Source organism: Bos javanicus, chromosome 6 (genome assembly GCF_032452875.1).
Source record: "Bos javanicus breed banteng chromosome 6, ARS-OSU_banteng_1.0, whole genome shotgun sequence".
In the NCBI taxonomy this organism is placed as follows: domain Eukaryota; kingdom Metazoa; phylum Chordata; class Mammalia; order Artiodactyla; family Bovidae; genus Bos; species Bos javanicus.
Genome location: NC_083873.1, coordinates 64,294,870 through 64,322,486, shown reverse-complemented (window position 1 = coordinate 64,322,486; position 27,617 = coordinate 64,294,870). Strand labels below are relative to the sequence as shown.

Genomic DNA, 27,617 nt, shown 5'->3' with positions numbered 1-27,617 from the left:
GGTCTTTCCTAAGGGTGTGCTGTCCATTATCCTCTTGATAGGAGATGTGGTTTTTGTTGAAGTATCTGATTTATGTACCAGGTGTGATACAAGACTTCCTTTTTGCTCCATGACTGACCCTGCCCTGTCATGGGTGCAATCTCCTTCCCAGTTGTTGGAAGCAAACCCCTGAGGGTCAGGTTCAGTCATGCTCCCTTGCCCTTGAGTGCATGTCCTGCCTCCAAGAAGGTAATTGTGGAAGCAAGTGAGGTCTCTGCCATCAGAGACGACTTTTGTGCTGCCTGTATAGGCACCTACAGTTTCATCCATAAGAAGCCCAAGGTCACATCCCTTTCTCTAGTTTGTTAATCCGAGATCCAGTGCAGGACTGCAGTGTGGAAGAGGCTGAACCTGAGGATCAGGGAATTGTGGCTTTAGGAATTGAGGTGGCTGCACTGCCACCAGAAATTTGGGCTGACTCTCTGGCAGTCTTTTCCCAGGATCACTTCAGTTCAGTTGTTCAGTCATGTCCGACTCTTTGCGACCCCGTGAACTGCAGCACACCAGGCCTCCCTGTCCATCACCAACTCCCAGAGTCCACCCAAACCGGTGTCCATAGAGTCGGTGATGCTATCCAACCATCTAATCCTCTGTTGTCCCCGTCTCCGCCTTCCCTCAATCTTTCCCAGTATCAAGGTCTTTTCCAATGAGTCAACTCTTTGCATCAGGTGGCCAAAGTATTGGAGTTTCAGCTTTAGCATCATTCCTTCCAATGAACACCCAGGACTGATCTCCTTTAGGATGGACTGTTTGGATCTCCTTGCAGTAAGGAACTCTCAAGAGTCTTTTCCAACACCACAGTTCAAAAGCATCAATTCTTAGGTGCTCAGCTTTCTTCACAGTCCAATTCTCACATCCATACATGACCACTGGAAAAACCATAGCCTTGACTAGACAGACCTTTGTTGGCAAAGTAATGTCTCTGCTTTTGAATATGCTATCTAGGTTGGTCATAACTTTCCTTCCAAGGAGTAAGTGTCTTTTAAATTCATGGCTACAGTCACTATCTGCAGTGATTTTGGAGCCCAGAAAAATAATGTCAGCCACTGTTTCCACTGTTTCCCCATCTATTTCCCATAAAGTGATGGGACCAGATGCCGTGATCTTAGTTTTCTGAATGTTGAGCTTTAAGCCTACTTTTTCACTGTCCCAGGATCTGTCTGCCCCAAATGTAGTGCTTATCTGCAAAGTGTAATGGCAAATCTGGAGTACTCTCACTGGGAGAGAAGTTGCTGCATATGCCCAAGTGTGCAGACAATGTCTACTATTGCCCTTCCTAGATCACACTATAGGTGTCCTGGGCTATCTCTGTGTAGCTAGGTTGAGTCCTCTCCCAGGATCTGTCTGCCCAATATTCAATACTTAACAGCCTTGCACTGCTGTGGTACCCCACTGTGTGCACTGTGACAGTGTGCACCATGACTACACCAGGATCACACTCAAGGCCTCTGTGGTCCTTCTCTGCATAGCTAGGCTAAATTATTTCTCAGGGCTTGGTGAGCCCAGATTTTGCACCAGGCTGTGTTGTATAGTGAGCAGGGCCAGTGTGTTTACTCCATTTGGATTGAGAGTTGCAGTGAGGTGGCAGTCACCATCACACAAGTCTTTCTCTGCCTTGATTGTTGGCAAGCTAGTATATACACACACCTCAAAAATAGGATCTAGGATCTAGGGTTCTCCTGTCCTTCTGTCTGTTCTTGCAGTTATCTTAATAGGTTAGGGGGCTTGTCACTTCCATGCAGGACCCTAGGACCAGGATGACAGACCATAATTTGACTAATTTGCTCCCCAGGATGGGAGTTCAGTCATGTGGATCTTCTCTTCCTTTCATATTTCTCCCAAAGATTTAGTTCCCAATAAAATGCCTCTTTCCCCCCATCTTACCCAGTTACATGGAGATCTTTTCTGCAGCTTTCTTTGTACAGAAATTCTTCTGCCAGTTTCCAATTAATTTTCCATGAGATTTTTTCCACTTGTACATGGATTTTGTTTGTTTGTGGGAGGATGTGAGCTCCATGTCCTCTTGCATCTTGATCAAAATCAAGAGACTCACTTTATATTTAAGCCACGCATAGGTTGAAGGTAAAAGAATGGGGAAATATATTACATGCAAATAGTAACCAAATGAGATTAGGTGTAGCTATAATCAGGAAAAAACAAAAAAAACAAAACAACTTTTAAGTAAAAAACTGTTTCCAGAGAGAAAAAAGGATACTGTATATAAATGATCAATTATATAAAAGGATCAGTCCATCAAGGAGATACAAAAATTATATATATATGTAGCAAATATCAGAAGTCCTAAATATATGAAGAAAACATTGACAGAATTGAAGAGAGAAGTGTACAGTTCTACAGTAATAGTAGTAATCTTCAGTATTCTAGTTTTAATCATAAAAAAACTGGACAAAAGATCAGTAAGAAAACAGAAGACTTGAATAACACTATGGAAAATTGGACATAATAGACATTTATACAGCACTCCATGCAACCACAGAATGATACACAGTGTGCAAGATGGACCAAATATTAGGTCACTAAATGAATCTTAATGTATAAATGATTTAAATCAAAGTATCTTTTCTGATATCAGTGGAATAAAACTAGACATGAACTGAAATGTGTGGGAAACTAGAAAAGTTACAAGTATGTATTAATAGAAATTAAAAATGTATAGTCTTAACCAGTGGATGAAAGAATAAATCACAAGAGAAATTTTTAAAAATCATGAGATAAATGAAAATAAAACATAGAAACTTCCAGGATGCAATGAAAACAGGTAAGGATATTGATAGCTGTAAATGCTTACATTAACAAAATCTCAACAACATAAATTTATACCTAGAATAACTGCAAAAGGGATAAACTAAACTAAATCCTTGAAAAGATAAGGAAATAATAAAAAACAGATTAATAAAAAATGAGAATAGAAAAATAAAATTAATGAAACTAAGATTTGATTCTACAAAATAATTAATGTAAATTTAAGAAAAAAGATGCAAATAAGTGAATTCATAAGTGAAAGGGGAAATTACTACTGATTTTGTAGAAATGAAAAGGACTAAAAAAGTGCTATAAATAATTGTATGCAAATAAAATATATAACCTAAAATGAAGCAGATTTTTAGAAAGAAGCAAGCTACCAAGGCTGGACCATAAAGAAATTGAAAATTTGAATAGGATTGCAACAAGTAAGAACATTAAATCAGTCATCAAAAATTTCCCAACAAAGAAAAGCCCAGTACCTGTTGCCTTCCCTGGTGAATTCTGCTATACACTTAAAGACTTAATACCAATTCTTTTCAGTCTTTCAGAGAATTAAAGAGGACATAACACTTCCAAAGTCATTAGTCTGATACCAAAGCCAGACAAAGATAATACAAGAAAGCAAAATTGTAGACCAGTACCTAATCTGCCTGCCAGTGTCGGAGACACAAGAGACATGGGCTCTATCACAAAGATCCCCTGGAGGAGGAAATGGCAAACCACTCCAGTATTCTTGCCGGATGGGCTACAGTCCATGGGGTTGCAGAATCAGACATGACTGAGGATGCACCTCTGATGAATGTTGAAATAAAAATTATCAAGAAAATACCAGCAAAGAGAATTTAACAGCATGTTAAAATGATTATACAACATAGCCAAGTAGAATTTATTCCTGAAAAGGAATAATGTTTCAACATATGAAAAGTCAATCATGCAATGCATCACATTAATGGAAGGAAGGGGAAAACAATTCAGCTCAACTTATGTGGAAAAAGCATTTGCCAAGATTCAACACCTTTTAAGGATAAAAACATTCAGCACACTAGAGAAAAATAAGATAATTAAAATCATGTATGAAAAACTCAGTGTCATACTTGATGGTGAAAGATTGAAAGCTTTTCCTCAACAATAAGGAGAAAGACTCGGATACTGGCTATGACCATTTATAGTCAAAATGTGATTGAAAGTCCTAACCAGAGCAATGAAGTGAAAATAAAATGACATCCAAATTGAAAAGGAAGAAGTAAAATTATCTCTGTTCACAGATGTATTATATGTAGAAAAACCTAAAGATTCCATTCCCTCCACACAATGCCTGCTAGGTCTAATAAATGAATTCAGCGAAGTTGCAAGAATAATTTGTAATTTTATACACTGTCAAAGAACAGTCACAAAAGGAAAATAAGTTTTATTTATAAGAGAATAAAAAATGAAATATTTAGGAATAAAATTAATGAAAGAGATGAAAGCCTTGTATACTGTAACAAAATTTGGGTGAAAGATTTAAAAAGGAATGAATAAATGGAAAGATATCACAGATTCATGACTTGGAAGACTTCATATATTTATGTCAGTACTAAAAGCAATTTAGAGATTTAATAATATATCTGTCAAAATCCCAATGATGTTTTTTACAGATGTAGAAAAATTCATTTTAACATTTACATGAAATTTCAGTGGACTCCAACTGACATAGAAATCTTGAAAAAATAATGAGAAAATCTCAGGCTTCCTGAATTCGAAATTTATCACAAAACTACAAAAATTAACAGTGTAGTATGACATAAATGCAGACATATGAACCAATGGAGTGGAATGCAGAATACAGAAATAAACCTTTGCACATGTGACCAAATGATTTTTGGCAAGGGTGCCAATTCTTTTCAACAGGGAAAGGACACTTTGAAATTGTGTTGGAAAAACTGAATATTTACCTGCAAAATAATGAAGGTGGGTTCTTACCTTAAACCATCTATGGGAAAAAAAAAAAAAAAACCTCAGATCAAAACCAAAAGGTAGAAGCTAAACTCTAAAACTCTTAGGAGAAAACATAAGGGGAAACCTTCATGACATTAGGTTTGGCAATAATTTATTGGATCTGACACTAAAGCATAGGCAACAATATTTTTTTAAAAAAAGATAAACTTCAAAATTGAAAACTTGTGCATCAAAGAGTGCTATCAAAAGACTGAATATCAACCAGGAAAACGAAAGTGTTTGCAAACCAAGTATCTGAAAAAGAATTAATATCCAGAGATTCCTACAACAATCAACATCAAAAAAAAAAAAAATCTCAGACAACCCCTTTACAAAATGGGCAAAGGTCTTCAATAGACATATCTCCAAGAAAGTTATGTAAATGATTACTAAACACATGAAAGATGTTCAACATGTCTAGTAAAATGCAAACTGAAACCACAATGACACAACGCCTCACAACCAGTAAGATGGCTATTAATGAAAACAAAGAAATAAACAGAAAATAACAAGTGTTGATGGTGCTGCAGAGAAACCAGAACCCTCCTATATTGCTACTGGGAATGTGAAGTGGTACAGCTACTCTCTTTTGGCATTGTGAAAAATATGCCAGTCATAAAAGAATACTGTATGATATCACTTACATGAGGTACCTAGAGAACTTAGCTTCATAGAGACAGAAAGCAAATGATAGATTCCAGGGCTGGGGGTCTTATTGTTCAATGGTTATAGAATTTTAAGTTTAGGAAGATGACAGAAGCTTAGAGTTGGATTGTAGTGATTTTTAAATCACAAAACAATGTGAATATATTTCAGTTCAGTTAGTCGCTCAGTCATGTCCGACTCTACGCGACCCCATGGATTGCAGCACGCCAAGCCTCCCTGTCCATCACCAACTCCCGGAGTTCACTCAGACTCATGTCCATCGAGTCAGTGATGCCATTCAGCCATCTCATCCTCTGTTTTCCCCTTCTTCTCCTGCCCCCAATGCCTCCCAGCATCAGAGTCTTTTCCAATGAGTCAACTCTTCACATCAGGTAGACAAAGTATTGGAGTTTCAGCTTTAGCATCATTCCTTTCAAAGAATACCCAAAACTGATCACCTTTGGAATGGACTGGTTGGATCTCCTTGCAGTCCAAGGGACTCTCAAGAGTCTTCTCCAACACCACAGTTCAAAAGCATCAGTTCTTTGGTGCTCAGCTTTCTTCACAGTCCAATTCTCACATCCATACATGACTACTAGAAAAACCATAGCCTTGACTAGACGGACCTTTGTTGGCAAAGTAATGTCTCTGCTTTTGAATATGCTGTCTAGGTTGGTCATAACTTTCCTTCCAAAGAGTAAGTGTGACATTGTACAGGAGACAGGGATCAAGGCCTCCCCATGGAAAAGAAATGCAAAAAAGCGAAATGACTGTCTGGGGAGGCCTTACAAATCACTGTGAAAAGAAGAGAAGTGAAAAGCAAAGGAGAAAAGGAAAGATATAAGCATCTGAATGCAGAGTTCCAAAGAATAGCAAGGAGAGATAAGAAAGCCTTCCTCAGTGATCGATGCAAAGAAATAGAGGAAAACAACAAAATGGAAAAGACTAGAGATCACTTCAAGAAAATTAGAGATACCAAGGGAACATTTCATGCAAAGATGGGCTCAATAAAGGACAGAAATGGTAGGGACCTAACAGAAGCAGAAAATATTAAGAAGAGGTGGCAAGAATACACAGAAGAATTGTACAAAAAAGATCTTCACAACCAAGATAATCATGATGGTGTGATCACCTAGAGCCAGACATCCTGGAATGTGAAGTCAAGTGGGCCTTAGAAAGCATCACTACGAACAAAGCTAGTGGAGGTGATGAAATTCCAGTTGAGCTATTTCAGTTCCTGAAAGATGATGCTGGGAAAGTGCTGCACTCAATATGCCAGCAAATTTGGAAAACTCAACAGTGGCCACAGGACTGGAAAAGGTCAGTTTCCATTCCAATCCTAAAGAAAGGCAATGCCAAAGAATGCTCAAACTACCGCACAATTGCACTCATCTCACACGCTAGTAGAGTAATGCTCAAAATTCTCCAAGCCAGGCTTCAGCAATACTGTGAACTCAAAATTCTCCAAGCCAGGCTTCAGTGAACCGTGAACTTCCTGATGTTCAAGCTAGTTTTAGAAAAGGCAGAGGAACCAGAGATCAAATTGCCAACATCCGCTGGATCATGGAAAAAGCAAGAGAGTTCCAGAAAAACATCTATTTCTGCCTTATTGACTATACCAAAGCCTTTGACTGTGTGTATCACAATAAACTGTGGAAAATTCTGAAAGAGATGGGAATACCAGACCACCTGACTTGCCTCTTGAGAAACCTGTATGCAGGTCAGGAAGCAACAGTTAGAACTGGACATGGAACAACAGACTGGTTCCAAAGAGGAAAAGGAGTCCGTCAAGGCTGTATATTGTCACCCTGCTTATTTAACTTATATGCAGAGTACATCATGAGAAACGCTAGGCTTGAAGAAGCACAAGCTGGAATTAAGACTGCTGGGAGAAATCTCAATAACCTCAGATATGCAGATGACACCACCCTTATGGCAGAAAGTGAAGAGGAACTCAAAAGCCTCTTGATGAAAGTGAAAATGGAGAGTGAAAAAGTTGTCTTAAAACTTCAGAAAACTAAGATCATGGCATCTGGTCCATCACTTCATGGGAAATAATTGGGGAAACAGTGGAAGCACTGTCAGACTTTATTTTTTTGGGCTCCAAAATCACTGTAGATGGTGATTGCAGCCATGAAATTAAAAGTCGCTTACTCCTTGGAAGGAAGGTGAATATATTTAAGACCATTGAAATATTTACTTGAAATAATTAAAGTAGCAAATTTTATGCTTTATTTATTTTACCAAAATTTAAAACAGAAAAGAATCTATTTTATAGATAGTTGAGCTGTAGTAAACAAATTTAGTAAAACTCACAGACTACTATTTCTAAAAAGCTTTTCTAAAAATTGAGTTATGCCAAGATTCATTGTATTAAAAAACTACCACTACATAAAAGGAAATACTTGGAAATGCACAGCAGTCACTGAATCATAGCAGTAATAAATCATTGCTGGACCCAGTGTGGAAAATCTCTCAGCCTTGGCATAACAGGATCCTAAATCTGTCTTGTGAGAGTAACTCAGTATACTCCAAAGCCTTCTACCATCCTATGGGACTGTTCCTTTTTACATTATTATCCATATGTGTGTGTGTGTATGTATATATATATATAAATATATATATATATGAAGTAACTTCTAGGGTATGTCTTTCTTTGGGGGTTTCCAAGCTTTTAGGGTTTATTTCTTACAGGTTCAAATTTGGAGGTTGAGTATTGATTTAGGATTAAAATAAGCAATTCATTTTTTAATTGGCTGTGATGTATTGACAAAAAAATTCCTCAAAGACACTGAGCTTCAGATCCGTGTAATGTGCCAGGAACCACCTAACCATATTCAAAATTCTTTCCTAATGCTAATCTTAAATTCTTTATTCTCTCTCTCTCTAATGCCAAATACATTTGAAAATATCAAGGTTATCTCAAATAATAGGGCTATCCAACCAGTTTATCCTAAAGGAGATCAGTCCTGGGTGTTCATTGGAAGGACTGATGTTGAAGCTGAAACTCCAATATTTTGGCCACCTGATGCGAAGAGTTGACTTATTGGAAAAGACCCTGATGCTGAGAAAGATTGAGGGCAGGAGGAAACGGGGACGACAGAGGATAAGATTGTTGGATGGCATCACCGACTTGATGGACATGGGTTTGGGTGGACTCCGGGAGTTGGTGATGGACAGGGAGGCCTGGCGTGCTGCAGTTCCTGGGGTCACAAAGAGTCGTACACGTCTGAGCGACTAAATCAACTGAACTGAAGTTAGAAAAACTCTTAATCTGAGCTTTGCACAAAGCTGTGTGATTTTGTTTCCCTGAGAGTCTGTTGCTCAAATCTGTTGCTTGAATATGACTGTTAGAAAGCCAGAAACAGAATTTTCCAAACTTTTGAGAGTCTCTTAATAGTAGAACTCTTTGTTTTCTTTGATCTTATCTATTTCATAAAATATCTTCTGGACGTAGAAAATAAAAGTAAATTCATACTATCATTTTAATTTTCACATTTCCTTGAACTGGAACTTAGTGTCATGTGGTCAGTCTACTAAGTTAGGACAACAAGGGCAACAGCTTTAAATGAGGTATTGCCACTGTCCAAGGAGTTGACATGTTTCTGAGCCAAGATATAAATTTCTTAGACATATATCTGATTGCTAAGTCTTTTCCACATAGTTTATGATTATACTGTAAAAACATTTCACTTCAATTTACCATTTTTGTATTAATTAAGAAGGCACTATTGCTTTTTAACAGACAAAAGTGTGTGATGGCACAGTCATAACAGAAGTTTATTTTAAGCTCATATGAAGTTCATTTATGTCTTCAATCTATTGATTCTTCTCATCCAAGACATGATAAAACACCAAACGTATTCTGTTGTGATGGAAGATACCTATACTATCCTTACCATGTGTCTTTCAGAGTTACAGTACATATTTAATCTTAAAACAGTACAAAGAGAAGGAGAATAGAAAACAATTCAGGACCAGTTTTTATGGTTACAAGTGGCCACATATCTTGTGATCACATTCTGTTGATCCAAATTCTTCAAGCAACATGTTATTGTTACCTTGTGCTTAGCATTAGACCTGAAGTGGCTTGAAAGTTTTCTGTGTTCCTGTTCCACTTTCTGCTTTCAGCTGCTTCTGCACAGCTGTGCTTGTGCACAGAAATAGGTTCTCTTTCCGTGCTCTGTCCAACAGCAGTACACATTTCTCCTGGTGTGCCCTCATCTTGGTAAGGGTCTATATACCTAGGATATGGGAATAGATAGCACTGCATGTAAATATTGGATTAATGTTTTTTTCTCTCACTAGACTACATTGTTCACAAGGATATATTTTTAACATTATTTTCCTAATACTAATAGCACTATCAAAAACAAGCCCTCAAATAATTATTGAATCAATCAGTAAATGCCAAAGAGACAAAATAGGCAACATCAGTAAGATAACAGAAAAAGCATAAAATAACACAGCATTTTCATTTCAAACATACAAAGAAGTTTAGGCAATTATATTTGAAGGAGATGTTTGAAAAATTCAGTTCATACTCTTTGTTGTATACATGAAGAAATTAAGGACAGGAGAAATTAAATGACTCTTCTAAAGTCACAGAATTCATCAGTGGCTGAGCTTGGAGTAGAAACTAGGTCTGCTGACTCTAAATCCAATGCTCTCTTGACTTGGCTGCTCTGAGCAAAACACTTTGGTATATGGACCTAAGTGTCCATGTTGACAAATCAGGGAAAAGGTAGATAGCCTTCTAAAATATGTCTAAGCCGTGGTACCCAAACAGATGGCTGTGTTGCAGCAGCTCTCTCAGGAAAGTTATATTCAGAAAAGGCAACACATCAGCAGGTCTCTTAATCCCAATGGGCAGTAAATGATTTCACACTGTATCAGGCAGCACAGCAACTGGCATTTCAATATTTCCTCCTGAAGGGAAGGTGAATACAAAATAACTTTACCTTCATGCTCTAACTGGTGATTTCTCTGCTGTGCCCTTCATAACATTGGTAGAAAAAAATAAAAAGAAGGACATGAATAGACTTTGCCAACCATTCCAGGTATTCATAAGCTCAGGAAAAAAGCTAAAGTTTCTATGAATACAAATCATTATTTAATACTAATAGTAATGATTCTTAATATTAACTGTAACACAATTTGATTATTACCTAAATTCTTAAAACTTTCCACCAGCAATCATAAAATACCAACAGCCTTTTCTATATAATTAACTGACAAATTCATAGGCTTAGACAGTTTAAGAATCTCAGAGAAGTTAGAAGTGGTAGGACTAAAATTCAAATCTAATTGATTCAGTTGCTCAAAGTTACTATAGTATGCATAAATAATACAGGCATAGAATGTAAACATGTAATTAATGTATGGATCTCTAAAGTATTATCCAGATGCCCTTGTTAGTTTCTTGATTGTCACAGTTAAGGTCTAAATTTGGTGTCCTGAGACAAAATCATCTCCCAAGAAACTGTATGATGGTTTTCAAACCACCATCTCTATCAGCTCTGACCAATATAGACCTATTTAATTTCACTTTTTTTTGTTAACCACACTTTTAAAAGTAAAAGAAAACAGATAATAATAAATTTTATAATATATTTTATTTAACCTAATATATCAAAGATATTTTTCAATTCAACTTATAATAAAAAAACTATGTGAAATGATTTACATTTTTAATACTAAGTCTTTGAAATCCACTGTATTATTTTTCAATTATATTTTACTTTGAAGTAAGCTTTGTTCTAGTATATAATTTCTATTAATGTATGTTACATTTACAGAGGGCTGTAGTGTCTTTAAAATATAGACATTTGGAAGAAAATGTCAAATATATAGTTGTATTTAGATTCTCCAATAAGCCATGCTTGAATTGTCTTTTGATCTGAATATTAGATTTTTCACTATAATAGAATAAATTCCATTTTTCCTTTTTTTCTCATATATTTTGCAAGTTAGAAAAACAGTTTTGAATAGTGCATCTCTTCTCTGTTCAAGTCGCAGCTAACTCCTACGCTGCTGTCTGCTATTAAGTGTAATTGTTCTTTCCATTACCTGGTGTCTGAGTCATTTTCTGTGTCTGTGAATACTGTCTTCATTACCATCTGTCTGACTTCCTTTAACACAGCTTCTCAACCTGACTAACTTTAGACGGTTATCATATTTATTTCCATACTGTGAAAATTTTTCTGTAGTCTCTACTCTGATAATCTTTTTTTTTTCCAAAGGTGATAATTTTCCCAGGAATCTCATTGTTAAGTATCTTCTTAAATCTACTTTTCAATTGTTCCTTATATCTTGTTGCCTTCAAATTAATCAATACTTTCAATTAATCATGTTACTATGTCATAATATTGCTTGTATATATTTTGTCATATCCCCGTACTGGTGCTGAATTTCACTAGAAAAAAGAAAGTTGAACTTCTATAATCAGAAAAGGACCATATCTTTCAGCAGTTTGGAATGCAAAATAATAGAAAGTAAATTAAGAAGAAACTCAATAAATAAGTATGCCCCATGATATAGTATTACTTATGCAAAATAAGAACCATTCTTATAGCAAATGGTATTTTATAATGGTCAAAATTATTTCATAGCAATGAAAAAAGTAAGTGAAATAGGGACTGTAATATTGCTTGGTACTGACTATGGCAGGGTGCTGAAACTCAAATCAAGGCTCACTCATAAGGAAGTGAAAATCAGTTTAATAATTTCTAAAAAATCTGTTTCATACTATTCTATGAATATAAAAGTAGCCTATCTTGTAGAGTAGATGTTGGATATTTCAGAACTAGTAATTATGAACTTGTAATGCTGCAACTCCATGAAATTATCCATTCAACTCCATGTCTGTCTTTTTTCATCTGATCATACACGTTCACTTTTCTCTTTTGTCCCATTCTTTTCTTCTTCACTCAATCTCTGATTATTAAATCATGCATCCTAAATTTATCTAAATTTATAAATGTAAATTTATTTCACATGCTAGTAAAGTAATGCTCAAAATTCTACAAGCCAGGCTTCAACAGTATGTGAACCATGAACTTCCAGATGTTCAAGCTGGATTTAGAAGACACAGAGGAACCAGAGATCAAATTGCCAACATCTGTTGGATCATCAAAAAGCAAGAGAGTTCAGCAAAAACATCTACTTCACCTTTATTTACTATGCCAAAGCCTTTGACTGTGTGGATCACAGCAAACTGTGGAAAATTCTTAAAGAGATGGGAATACCAGGCCACCTGACTTGCCTCCTGAGGAATCTGTATGCAGGTCAAGAAGCAACAGTTAGAACTGGACATGGAACAACAGACTGGTTCCAATTAGGGAAAGGAGTATGTCAAGGCTGTATATTGTCACTGTGCTTATTTAACTTAATATGTAGAGTACATCATGAGAAATGCTGGGCTCGATGAAGCACAAGCTAGAATCAAGATTGACAGGAGAAATCTCAATAACCTCAGATATGCAGATGATACCACCCTTATGGCAGAAAGAAAAGAAGTAAAGAGCCTCTTGATGAAAGTGAAAGAAGAGAGTGAAAACAGCTGGCTTAAAACTCAACATTAAGAAAACTAAGATCTTGGCATCTGGTCATATCACCTCATGGCAAATAGATGGGGAAACAATGGGAACAGTGACTGAGTTTATTTTTTTCTGCTCCAAAATCATTGCAGATGGTGACTGCAGCCATGAAATTAAAAGACACTTGTTCCTTGGAAGAAAAGTTATGACCAACCTAGACAGCATATTAAAAAGCAGAGATATTACTTTGCCAACAATGTCTGTCTAGTCAAAGCTATGGTTTTTCCAGTAGTCATGTATGGATGTGAGACTTGGACTATAAAGAAAGCTGAATGCTGAAGAATTGATGCATTTGAACTGTGGTGTTGAAGAAGACTCTTAAGAATCCCTTGGACTGCAAGGAGATCCAACCAGTCCATCCTAAAGGAAATCAGTCTTGAATATTCATTGGAAGGACTGATGCTGAAGCTGAAACTACAGTATTTTGGCCAACTGATGCAAAGAACTGACTCATTGGAAAAGACCCCTGATGCTGGGAAAGATTGAAGGTGGGAGGAGAAGGGGATGACAGAGGATGAGGTGGTTGGATGGCATCACTGACCAAAGGACATGAGTTTGAGTAAACTCCAGGAGTTGGTGATTGACAGGGAGGCCTGGCTGCAGTCCATGGGGTCACAAAGAGTTGGACACGACTGAGCGACTGAACTGAACTCAACTGAAATTTATCTATGCCCGTACTCTGTGTCGGAGAAGGCAATGGCACCCCACTGCAGTATTCTTGCCTGGAAAATCCCATGGATAGAGGAGCCTGGAAAGCTGCAGTCCATGGGGTCGCTGAGGGTCGGACACGACTGAGCGACTTCACTTTCTCTTTTCACTTTCATGCACTGGAGAAGGAAATGGCAACCCACTCCAGTGTTCTTGCCTGGAGAATTCCAGAAATGGGGGAGCCTGGTGGGCTGCCGTCTATGGGGTCACACAGAGTCGGACACGACTGAAGTGACTTATCAGCAGCAGCATACTCTGTGTCTCACAATAGACAAGGGGACAGGAATGACCAGGAAAAAATAATATTGAGGAAAAGATACAAAGAAATGATTTTACAAAAAGATAAATGGGCAAAGATCTACTTTGCAAAGGAAGACTCCACCTTCTGGTGTCTTCCTTGCTTGCTTGTGGATGATAACTCCAGCCAGCTAACATGCATTGTGTGATAGCTCTGTGCCAGAAACTTCATCATCTTTTATAAATATTAGCTCATTTAATTCTCAAAAGTCTGGAGGATATCAAATTATTATTTCTATGTTGTAGATACTTTTAAAGCCTAGAAGAACTAAGAAATTTTTCCAGAGTCACATGGCTAGTGAGTACTATTGCCAGGATTTGACTGCAAAGTGTGGTCCCAGAGCCTGAACATGATTAATAATTCATGATCTTCTGCTCCTGATTTGGGAAATTTTATATATAACAAAGTATAGTGACAAAATTTTACAAAAAGCTTCTTTTTACTAGCTAAGTGATTGAGAGCTAACTGTAGATATGTTCATAGTACCAAATATTATTTCCTTTACTACATTAATGTATATTGTGAATCTCCAAGAATGCGATACAAAGTATTTCATTTTACAAATTCATTTGACCTCATTATTATTGAAGAAATTATTGAAGACATATCATTCTTTGATATAAATAAAATATAGAAAAATTGAAATACTGAATTTAGAGATAACACACTTTGATTTTGGATTTATAATACATTATTACAGTGACCTTTGATTGTCAATTAATTTTAGTAAAGTTCCTTCACCAAGCTGTGAAGGGTGAAATTTGCTTATTTAGCATATTTATAATGCAGTCATTGCTGACATTGACACTTCTCATATGAAACACTGCATTTTTTTTAATAGATAAGGACTACCATAAAATAGATTTGCCACTTGATAGAAGGTACATAACCTCTCTAGACCTCAGTTTCTTTATTCCCACATAGGGAGTTCATTGCAAAGAATTGTTGCCCATATAAGATGTTATCCCACTTAAAGTCAAGTCCTAGACTATCCCAGAAAATGCCCCTGCAGCTACACTGACACCACAGAAAAATCTCGTGTCCAAATTTACATAATAGTTGTGTTTGTTTTTTTTTTTTCAAAATAGGATTTTAAAAATTAGTATTAGGTTCACAGTGGAAGGAACAGAGATTTTGTAATATAGACTCTGCCTCCAAAAATGAATAGCCTACCTCATTGTCAACATCCCCCTCTAGAGTGGTACACATTTCAATATACAGCCTTATATTGACACACCATTGCCATCCAAAGCTCATAATGTGCATTATGGTTCACTCTTGGTTTTGCACATTGTATGGGTTTGTTGCTAAGTCACTTCAGTCGTGTCCAACTCTGTGCAACCCCATGGACTGCCACCTACCAGGCTCCTCCGTCCGTGGGATTTTCCAGGCAAGAGTACTGGAGTGGGGTGCCATTGCCTTCTCCGTGTATGGGTTTAGACAAATGTATAATGACATATAATCACCTTTGTGCTATCATACAGAGTAAATAAGCAAAGCCCTAAAAGTTCTCTGTGCTTTGTTTATCTTTCCCTCACTTGTAATGCCTAGCAACATATGATCTTTTTGCAATCTCCAAAGTTTTGTTCTTCGAGAGTGTTATAGAGTTGGAATCATTAAGTAGGCAACCTCTTTAGTTGATCTTTCATTTACTAATATGCATTTGTTTCCTTTGTATATTTTTATGACTTGATAGCTCATTTCTTTTTAGCATTGAACGAGTATCCAGACTTGTTTGGATACTTTATTTATCCAATTTATTTGGATACTTTATTTATCCACAATTTATTTATCCATTCACTGGCTGAAATACATGTTGATTTCTTTCAAGTTTGGTAGTTTTGAATAAGAAAGCTATAAACATCCATGTGCATTTTTGTGTAGATATAGGTTTTCAACTCCTTTGGGTAAACACCAAGGAGCATGATTACTTAATAATGTGGTAAGATTATGTTTAGTTTCGTAAGAAAAACCATACTTCCAAAGCAGTGTACCATTTTGCATTCCCATAAGCAATGAGTAACAGCTCCTGTTGTTCTATGTCTGTATTAGAATTTGTCATTGTCAGTTTTCTGTATTTTGGCCATTCTCCCAGGACTATAGTGGTACCTCATAGTTACTTAAGTTTTGTGTCTGGTTTCCATCAGATAAGCTAGCATTTGCATTCTACCTTTAAATCCAGAGCATTTGATTTGATGTTACGGCTTTACTCTCTGCCTAGCTAACTTTCTGTTTTGCCCTCCAGTATAATCATTCCCATTTTCCTTGGCTCTACATGGGACTGTTTTAATATCATTATTGAACCACTTTGCTACCCAATTCAGTTTCCTATAAGCCTTATCTTTTAACTCAAATCTGAAGTCATACAACACCTAGAAGGGTAAAATAAGTAATCACCCCTTACCTGAAAATAATCCAAGCAATAGAATATCAGATATCATGCCAGTTTTTGAGGGAAATAGCAAGGCTCCATAGCCAGGTATAGAAGATTTTATTTATCTGTTGTTTGGTACACTGACCCTAAAATCAGTGTTGTTTGTTGTGCTGGTTTATCTGTTGTTTGGTATCCTGAGGGCTTCTCTGATAGCTCAGTTGGTAAAGAATCTTCCTGCAATGCAAGAGTGAAAGTGAAAGTGAAGTTGCTCAATCATTTCCAACTGTTTGCGACCTGATGGACTGTAGCCTACCAGGCTCCTCTGTCCATGGGATTTTCCAGGCAATAGTACTGGAGTGGATTGCAAGAGACCCTGGTTCAATTCTTGGGTTGGTAAGATCTGCTGGAGAAGGGATTGGCTACTCACCCCAGTATTCTTGGTCTTCCCTTGTGGCTCAGCTGGTAAAGAATCCGCCTGCAATGCGGGAGACCTGGGTTCAATCCCTGGGTTGGGAAGATCCCCTGAAGAAGGGAAAGGCTGCCCACTCCAGTATTCTGGCCTAGAAAATTCCATGGGCTTGCAAAGAGTCAGACAGGAATGAGTGACTTTTACTTTCTGGGACACTGAATGGCAAAATGCAGACATTTTGTCTTAACAATAGTGTTCGAAAGTGAAATTATTAACTGAAAAGAGTAAGGGCTTAGAGTGACTAGTGTAGATTATAGAATTTACCACTTACTAGCTCTTTGATCTTGGACAACATAATATGCTCCTCTCTACCTCAGCTACCTCTTTATGTTGTTCAGTTGCTAAGTCCTGTCCAACTCTTTGCAACCCCATGGACTGAAACATGTCAGGCTCCTCTGATATTAACAGACAATTTACAAAAAATACGTATAAAATTTGTCCTCAGATACACAAAAAGTATTCAAGCTCACTCAAAGGTATGTCATACATACCTGGGATGATAGTGCTGAATCAAATTGGGGGAAAAGCTTGTATTTGAAAGCAGGATGGTCCCACCTGCCAGTTTAAAGCCTCCATCATTTATAATGAAATGTATAAAATATAAGGTGTTGTAAATTGGTAGTTTTAACTGGGAGCGGATTTTAAAAATATGCTGAAGAGAGATGCTAGCATATATATGCACTCACACACACATGTATTTATTTTTCTTTAGAAAAACTACTCCTGGCAGTTGGTCTAATTTGCTGATACCTGTTTGTACACAATAATATCCACAGGTTATTAAAAGTAAAAAGCATGATGACACATTCTCTTTGTGAGGCTTAGGAAAACAGGTCTCTTTTATGTCGTAAACATTAAAGCTGATGCCTGTTGTGTTAGATTGGGATCCAGGAAACAGATACTGTGATGGAACATGGCATGAAGGAATTAAGACCTGAGAGAAAGCAGGGGGAAAGCAAATCTGGATGCAGGAAAGAATGTGACTGTGATGTAAGACCAACAAAATCTAACCAGTCTACAGGAAGACAAGGAGCATATATAACCCCTAAGAATGGTCATTTGGAAGCATTTTTGCATTTCTCCAATGAAATACATGTGGTTATTGGATTTTGTGCATTTGCTATGTCTTGTGTTTAAGTTGGACGCCACCCTCTCACTTCCCCTTCCACACTGCTTGTCTCAGGATACTTCCTTTTTATCACCGCATCACCCAAAACTCTGCTTTGCAAACATGTAGACACATCGAAACATGGAACACAATCTGATGTTAAAGCTGCCAATTACCTGAAGCTTATTACTCCACAGTGCCTGACAGATGGCACTGTGTTTCCCTTCTTTAGATTTCTTGATGCTTTAAGGTGTTCCCAAACTGAGAATTTTTATTTGCTCTATTTTCTGCCTGGATTTCTTCCTGCTCTTCTTTACATGTGGGTGTGTTCTCTTAGCCCGTGTTTTCTGCTTAAATTTACAAAGCATTTTTAATAACTATGGGATTCACTTAACTGAACATTTTATCTAAAATGCTTGAATATATGTCCATAAGTGAAAAAAGCTTTGATTTTCTATTCTTGTACTTTTATTATGGCTCTCAAATGCTACACAAGCTTCTTAAAAAGTATAGTGTGCAATAAAATGGGTTTATGTAATCCTTGACTATTAGGTGAAATTTACCAGGAAAAAAAAAAAGAAACACACAGGACTAAGGTGGGGCAGTGACATTTTAATTATTTTATTTTATTGTTTTTTACTTACTAAAAAGTAGCTTACTCATGATTTCTGTTTTCCTGTGAATTTTTCTATTTTATATTTTTACATAAGTACTTTCCTTTCAAATATATTTGCAAATTTGTAAAGATTAAATTTATTATAGTATTATTTTATCATTTTATACATCTCTGATATGTCAGAAGCTATTTTAGCAAGAATACACAGAAGAACTGTACAAAAAAGATCTTCACGACCCAGATAATCATGATGGTGTGATCACTCACCTAGAGCCAGACATCCTGGAATGTGAAGTCAAGTGGGCCTTAGAAAGCATCACTACGAACAAAGCTAGTGGAGGTGATGGAATTCCAGTTGAGCTATTCCAAGTCCTGAAAGATGATGCTGTGAAAGTGCTGTACTCAATATGCCAGCAAATTTGGAAAACTCAGCAGTGGCCACAGGACTGGAAAAGGTCAGTTTTCATTCCAATCCCAAAGAAAGGCAATGCCAAAGAATGCTCAAACTACCGCACAATTGCACTCATCTCAAATGCTAGTAAAGTAATGCTCAAAATTCTCCAAGCCAGGCTTCAGCAATACGTGAAGCGTGAACTTCCTGTTGTTCAAGCTGGTTTTAGAAAAGGCAGAGGAACCAGAGATCAAATTGCCAACATCCGCTGTATCATAGAAAAAGCAAGAGAGTTCCAGAAAAACACCTATTTCTGCTTTATTGACTATGCCAAAGCCTTTGACTGTGTGAATCACAATCAACTGTGGAAAATTTTGAAAGAGATGGGAATACCAGATCACCTGATCTGCCTCTTGAGAAATTTGTATGCAGGTCAGGAAGCAACAGTTAGAACTGGACATGGAACAACAGACTGGTTCCAAATAGGAAAAGGAGTCCATCAAGGCTGTATATTGTCACCCTGTTTATTTAACTTATATGCAGAGTACATCATGAGAAACGCTGGACTGGAAGAAACACAGGCTGGAATCAAGATTGCTGGGAGAATTATCAATAACCTCAGATATGCAGATGACACCACCCTTATGGCAGAAAGTGAAGACGAACTCAAAAGCCTCTTGATGAAAGTGAAAGTGGAGAGTGAAAAAGTTGGCTTAAAGCTCAACATTCAGAAAACGAAGATCATGGCATCCGGTCCCACCACTTCATGGGAAATAGATGGGGAAACAGTGGAGACAGTGTCAGACTTTATTTTTCTGGGCTCAAAAATCACTGGAGATGGTGACCATGGCCATGAAATTAAAAGACGCTTACTCCTTGGAAGGAAAGTTATGACCAACCTAGATAGCATATTGAAAAGCAGAGACATTACTTTGCCAACAAAGGTCCGTCTAATCAAGGCTATGGTTTTTCCTGTGGTCATGTATGGATGTGAGAGTTGGACTGTGAAGAAAGCTGAGCACCGAAGAATTGATGCTTTTGAACTGTGGTGTTGGAGAAGACTCTAGAGAGTCCCTTGGACTGCAAGGAGATCCAACCAGTCCATTCTGAATGAGATCAGCCCTGAGATTTCTTTGGAAGGAATGATTCTAAAGCTGAAACTCCAGTACTTTGGCCACGTCATGCGAAGAGTTGACTCATTGGAAAAGACTCTGATGCTGGGAGGGATTGGGGGCAGGAGGAGAAGGGGATGACAGAGGATGAGATGGCTGGATGGCATCACTGACTCGATGAACGTGAGTCTGAGTGAACTTCGGGAGTTGGTGATGGACAGGGAGGCCTGGCGTGCTGCGATTCATGGGGTCACAAAGAGTTGGACACGACTGAGCCACTGATCTGATCTGATCTGATTTTACATTATTTTGATGTTCAGCTATATTTTCTTTCTTCTTATGAATTTTAATAATGCCTACCAAGATTTATAAATCATACTATTTTATAGAACCAGCCTTTTAAAAATTAAAAAAAAATTTTTTAAATAGTTCTTAAATGTACTCACCCATTATACCTTGAGAGTTTCCTAAGCTTGCTATCTTTCTTCCACTCTTATTATTTCAAAGTAATCTGTCATATTTATATGTTAATCAATACCACAGAACTAAAAAAAAAAATCTCTCACTGTAATAAATGTCCATCATCTTATTTACTATAAAGAGACATTTTCTTTAAATCCTCTTAACCAAATATCTCACTATAACTACCATTCTTTTCTTTTTTTCTGATACCTTTATACTAAAAGTCCTACATACATTTATCTATACTATTGTCCCTATTTTGTCTTCTCTTATTTTGCCTTGATCCCATTCCAATAAGAATTTTGACCCCATTAGAACAATGAAATATACTTTGTCAGTGTCAACAATGACATATTATATTCAAGGTCAAGTTTCAGTTTTCATGTTATTTATCTGGATGTGACAAATTATTGGAGAAGGAAATGGCAACCCACTCCAGTGTTTTTGCCTGGAGAATCCCAGGGACAGGGGAGCCTGGTGGGCTGCTGTCTATGGGGTCACACAGAGTCGGACACAACTAAAGTGACTTAGCAGCAGCAGCAAATTATCCAGGTAAATAACATGAAAACTGAAATTTGACCATAGCAAATTATTGGAGAAGGAGATGGCACCCCACTCCAGTACTCTTGCCTGGAAAATCCCATGGATGGAGGAGCCTGGTGGGCTGAAGTCCGTGGGGTCGCGAAGAGTCGACATGACTGAGTGACTTCACTTTCACATTTCAGTTTCATGCATTGGAGAAGGAAACTGCAACCCACTCCAGTGTTCTTGCCTGGAGAATCCCAGGGACAGGGGAGCCTGGTGGGCTGCTGTCTATGGGGTTGCACAGAGTCAGACACGACTGAAGTGACTTAGCAGTTAGCAGCAAATTATATGATTGCTCATTCTTTTTTTGTTTTTTTTTTTAATCTATGTGTTTATGATTACACTGGGTCTTGGTTGTTGTGGGTGAACTTTCTCGTTGCAGCAAGCAGGGGCTGCTCTCTAGTTGGAGTGCACAGGCTTCTGATTGCAGAACATGAGCTCTGGGGTGCACAGGCTTCAGTAGTTGCAGCACACAGGCTCAGTAGTTGTAACTTGTGGCCTCTGGAGCATAGGCTCAGTATTGTGGTGCAGGGGCTTAGTTGACCTGAGGCATGTGAAATCTTGCTGTATCAGGGATTGAACCTGTGTTCCCTGTATTGTCAGGCAGATTCTTAACCTCTGGACCCCCAGGCAAGTCCCACAATTGCTCATTCTTGAAGCACATCCTTAGCTTGTCTTCTCCGATGCTACTCTCAGTCCTCTAACAATGTTAATCTTATCTCTTAGTCGTGTTGTTTGTTTCTCCATCTTTAATGTGAAACCATTCCCATAGGATTAAAAAACCCATGTTGAAACCATGTTTCATAGTGTTAACAGAAAGTAGTGACTTACAGAAATTCTTGAGCTTGTCTTACAGAACAGCAAATAAGGAAACAGCTGGTTAAAAACCCCTCCAACTTGCTAAAACTGGTAATGGAACCAATGTGTGAAAATCAAGTCTTTGCAGAATATACTTGCTTGTCCATAGGTGACCTTCTGTTGTCACAGCCCCATTCCCCCACATGTTTAATACCAACACCCTAAATTTGCACATATGATTCTTGAAGAAGCATGAAACCTATCTGTATCTATGTATAAGGACTTCACAGCACTTCCTTGAATTTTGTAACCAACTACTGTCTCCTTTCTTCACCACTTCAAAACTCTAACCCTTAAATATCCACTTATAACGCATCACCATGGAGATGGACTTGAGCCTTGCCTTCTGTCTTCTTGTCAGTCAGTTTTTCAATAAGCCTTTTCTTTTCTTAAAAGCCAGTGCCATAGTACTGGCTTCTATGTGCATCAGGCAGTGAACCCTTTGCTGACTTGTATACATGTTCAGTTCAGTTCAGTCGCTCAGTTGTGTCCGACTCTTTGCGACCCCATGAATCGCAGCACTCCAGGCCTCCCTGTCCATCACCAACACCTGGAGTTCACTTAAACTCATGTCCATTGAGTCGGTGATGCCATCCAGCTGTCTCATCCTCTGTTGTCCCCTTCTCCTCCTGCCCCCAATCCCTCCCAGTGAAAGGTTGTTGTTGAATCACGCGAATACACCGGGATTCTTGGCCCCCAGAGGAGAAGAATTCGATTTGGGGCCAGAGACAAGGCTTGATCGCTCAGAGCTTTTGTGTAATAAAGTTTTATTGAAGGAGATAGAGAAAGGAGATAGAGAAAGCTTCTGACATAGGCATCAGAAGGGGGTAGAAAGAGTACCCGCTTGCTAGTGTTAACAATGAGGTTATATAATCCAAAGAATGTCTGGAGGTTGTAAAGACCTCATCAGACCTACTCCCATAATTTACATTTTAAGGTAACACTGTCCTCAGGCAAGATACATCCTTGTAAAGACCAGGTCTACTCCCATAATTAACATTTTAAGATAACAGAAGGTTGAATCCAAAGACTGTCCTTAGGCAGGATACATTATTGGTATATAATCCTAAGGAATATGGAGAAAGAAAAAAAGTTTGTCCTTTCTTCCTCCTTGAGAATTCCAGACCCCTCTCTCCTTGGGGACCCCTAGACTCCCTATCAACCTGCCTAGGAACTGACTCTCTCACCAGCATCAGAGTCATTTCCAATGAGTCAACTCTTCGCACCAGGTAGCCAAAGTACTGGAGTTTCAGCTTTAGCATCAGTCCTTCCAAAGAAATCCCAGGAAGGATTTCCTTTAGAATGGGGATCTCCATGCAGTCCAAGGGACTCTCAAGAGTCTTCTCCAACACCACGGTTCAAAAGCATCAATTCTTCGGTGCTCAGCTTTCTTCACAGTCCAACTCTCACATCCATACATGACCACTGGAAAAACCATAGCCTTGACTAGACGGACCTTTGTTGGAAAAGTAATGTCTCTGCTTTTTAATATGTTATCTAGGTTGGTCATAGGAGAAGGCAATGGCACCCCACTCCAGTACTTTTGCCCGGAAAATCCCATGGGCGGAGGAGCCTGGTAGGCTGCAGTCCATGGGGTCGGTAAGAGTCAGTTACGACTGAGCGACTTTACTTTCACTTTCACTTTCATGCATTGGAGAAGGAAATGGCAACCCACTCCAGTGTTCTTGCCTGGAAAATCCCAGGGACAGGGAAGCCTGGTGGGCTGCCGTCTATGGGGTCGCACAGAGTAGGACACGACTGAAGCGACTTAGCAGCAGCAGCAGCAGCAGGTTGGTCATAAATTTCCTTCCAAAGAGTAAGCGTCTTTTAATTTCATGGCTGCAGTCACCATCTGCAGTGATTTTGGAGCCCCCAAAATAGTCTGACACTGTTTCCACTATTTCCCCATCTATTTCCCATGAAGTGATGGGACCAGATGCCATGATCTTAGTTTTCTGTATACATGTAGTAATACTAAAAATTCTTCTCTCAGGTCTAATCGCTATATTTATTTGCATGGTGATAATTGCCTATATTTATTTTCCTTAAATTCATGTTCATATTCAATATCCTATCCAGTATCTCCACTTTACTGTCCAATAAACTTGTCATATTCAATACATTAAATCATTCTCTGATCCTTTCCAGCCCTTGTTCCTGGCCTGTTCTGTGTATGAACTTTGTAATCTCAGCAAATTTTTGTACTCTTCATTCATTCATGTGCTAAGGACAAAAAAAAAAAAAAGTATGTTATCCAAATCCAAAGACTTGAATGTATAAAAATAGTTTAACAAATTAAGGCTGTTAAGTTTTAGAAAACTTCACAAAAGTAGAAACTTCTAAAAATGCAGATTTTTTATAGTTTGGGGAAGAATTCATTAACTTTTAATAGCACTAACAAGGTAAAACTTTTCACCTAAAATACAAACAATATTATGTATTAGAAATATTCATGTATTATATATGTTAAAGTTCTAGGACCACATATAGGTTCATAAAAAGAGTAATAATGTGAACCAGGATGACATGAGGGGCTTTGACAGGGCCATAGGAGTTATGTTTTTCCCAAATGCTGCAAGATTTGGAGTTTGTTCATATAGCTATAAATACAATTTTGTTTTCTATCTCTAAACAGATATTAGATATCCTACTATCAGTAAAAAGAACTCTAAAATACTGTCTGAGTTCAGGAAAACAACTTGAAAATTTAGTAGAACCTACTTACTATAGCATAAATTTTTACTTTAAAATTCAAATAATAAGCAAAGTCAACAAATTAACAATACTAAAGAGACCAAACAGATGGGAATCTACAAAGTAGCTATAAAATATTAATTTCAGTTTTACTCATCATCTGTAGTTCTGGCTCTATTTCTATTAGATTTTACTACTTTTATGTAATTATAAAGCAATTACATGAAACATGTAGTTGTGGGAAATCACTGGAGCCCAAATAATTATGTTTCTAATCAAGAGGAAAAGCATTAAGAAGGCCCTGTTTCCTATATTTGAAATTGTGGTAAAATATAAAACTGGCTGTAATCCTAATTTTCCAAATGTTTCCCGTTAATATAAAAGTTGACAAAAATTTACAACCTCTTAATCTAAAAGTGTTCATAAAATGAAACTCAGAGTTTCACCCAGTGCTAGTCTTGTCTCTGTTGCAATTCTGTGATAGACAACATTTAAGATGGTCCTGTTTTCAAATGCTTGTAAATCCTCTCTGCCTTGCGTGTGGGCTGAGTGAAGTGTCATTCACTTCCAGTGAACACAGCAAGTGATGGGATGTTATTTCAGGGATTAGGTTTCAAAGTACTGACTTCTGCCTTGTTCTCCCTTCTCTCACTTTCTCTGATGGAAGAGTTCACATGTGAGATGCTCCATGGAAAGTGCACATGTCAAGGAATGGATGTTGCTGGCTGGCACCCAGGAGGATCTAAGTTCTACCAACAATTCTGCTTGTAGGTGAACTTTAAATAAGACTTCACTCCTCATATTGCCTTCATATGAAAGACCTTAAGACAGAACTAACCTGTACACAGATGACTAACCCAGGAAAACTATGAGATAATAATTGTTTGTAGTTTTAAGCCACTGTTTTTTTGGAATAATAAATCTATTATGTGGATTAATAGATTTGGGGTAATCTGTCTAATAGATAACTAATATAAATCCCAACAGAAATAGTATTTCCATATTTGCTTTTAATCTATGAATTTGGAATAAATGATATTTCAGGTACTGTAACCTTCAACTGATTCACTTGTATTTGTTGTGTGGCACATGGTTCATGATCAGTAACTCTCAGTAAATATTAACATTTACTAAAGGAAAAAGCATATGTTATTTAGACATAAAACAAGGAGGGACAGATTTTTACCTTCTGTTTGGCAATAATTCTTCTGAAATGTTTATGTATAACATTTTAAGGGCTGACTCAGTATATGTTTAATAACTGACTGAACTACTATTGTAGACTAGTAGAAGGTATGAAACACTTAACTGATAATGTTAAATAAAGGCTGGCTGGGGTTAAATAATATTGCATTCAGGATGAACATAGTAAATGTTTTTGTAATTAAAATGCTTCAGGGTCTCTTGTAGTACTTTTTGATTGTGTGGTTTGTTTATTATACAAACACTGAGAGTAGAGAGAAATTTAGAGAGAAAAAAAATAGGGACGAGAGCTATCTTTCAAAATAAATTAATCATTACAGGATAACATTAACAAAGTGTGTAGTACCATATTTTCTTATTCATATAGTTGATTTATAATGTTGTTAGAATTTCTGCTGTATAACAAAGTGATTCAGATAAACGTATATACATACACACACACACATACACACACACACTCTTTTTTAATTTCTTTTCCATTATAGTTTATCCCAGGAGTTTGGATATATAGTTCTCTGTACTATAGAGTTCAGTTCAGTCGCTCAGTCATGTCCAACTCTTTGCAACTCCATGGACTGCACCATGCCAGGCTTCCCTGTCCATCACAAAATCCTGAGCTTACTCAAACCCATATCCACTGAGTCAGTCATGCCATCCAACCATTCTCTGTCATCCCCTTCTCTTCCCACCTTCAGTCTTTCTCAGCACCAGGGTCTTTTCCAATGAGTTACTTCTTCACATCAGGTGCACAAAGTATTGGCGTTTCAGCTCCAGCATCAGTCCTTCCAATGAATATTCAGGACTGATTTCCTTTAGGATGGACTGGTTGGATCTGCGTGCTGTCCAAGGGACTCTCAAGAGTCTTCTCCAACACCACAGTTCAAAAGCATCAATCTTCGGTGCTCAGCTTTCTTCACAGTCCAACTCTCACATCCATACCTGACCACTGGAAAAACCATAGCCTTGACTACATGGACCTTTGTGGCAAAGTAATCTAGGCTTTTCCATATGCTATCTAGGTTGGTCATAACTTTTATTCCAAGGAGTAAACATCTTTTAATTTCATGGCTGCCGTGACCATCTGTAGTGATTTCAGTTCAGTTTAGTCGTGTCCGACTCTTTGCGACCCCATGAATCGCAGCATGCCAGGCCTCCCTGTCCTTCACCAACTCCCAGAGTTCACTCAGACTCACGTCCATTGAGTCAGTGATGCCATCCAGCCATCTCATCCTCTGTCGTCCCCTTCTCCTCCTGCCCCCAATCCCTCCCAGCATCAGAGTCTTTTCCAATGAGTCAACTCTTCGCATGAGGTGGCCAAAGTACTGGAGTTTCAGCGTCAGCGTCATTCCTTCCAAAGAAATCCCAGGGCTGATCTCCTTCAGAATGGACTGGTTGGATCTCCTTGCAGTCCAAGGGACTCTCAAGAGTCTTCTCCAACACCACAGTTCACAAGCATCAATTCTTCGATGCTCAGCCTTCTTCACAGTCCAACTCTCACATCCATACATGACCACAGGAAAAACCATAGCCTTGATTGGATGGACCTTTGTTGGCAAAGTAATCTCTGCTTTTCAATATGCTATCTAAGTTTGTCATAACTTTCCTTCCAAGGAGTAAGTGTCTTTTAATTTCATGGCTGCAGTCACCATCTGTAGTGATTTTGGAGCCCAGAAAAATAAAGTCTGACACTGTCTCCACTGTTTCCCCATCTATT

General features: G+C 37.8%; 1 long non-coding RNA gene across 1 annotated transcript in view; it reads left to right on the top strand.

Annotated features, from left to right (window-relative positions):
- The window catches only part of LOC133250098 (uncharacterized), a 214,372-nt gene that overhangs the window by 21,578 nt on the left and 165,177 nt on the right, over positions 1 to 27,617 (top strand). Inside the window, exon 3 of the long non-coding RNA XR_009737228.1 lies at positions 25,368 to 25,467. This is a non-coding gene — a long non-coding RNA (uncharacterized LOC133250098). The remainder of the gene's footprint in view (positions 1 to 25,367; positions 25,468 to 27,617) is intronic.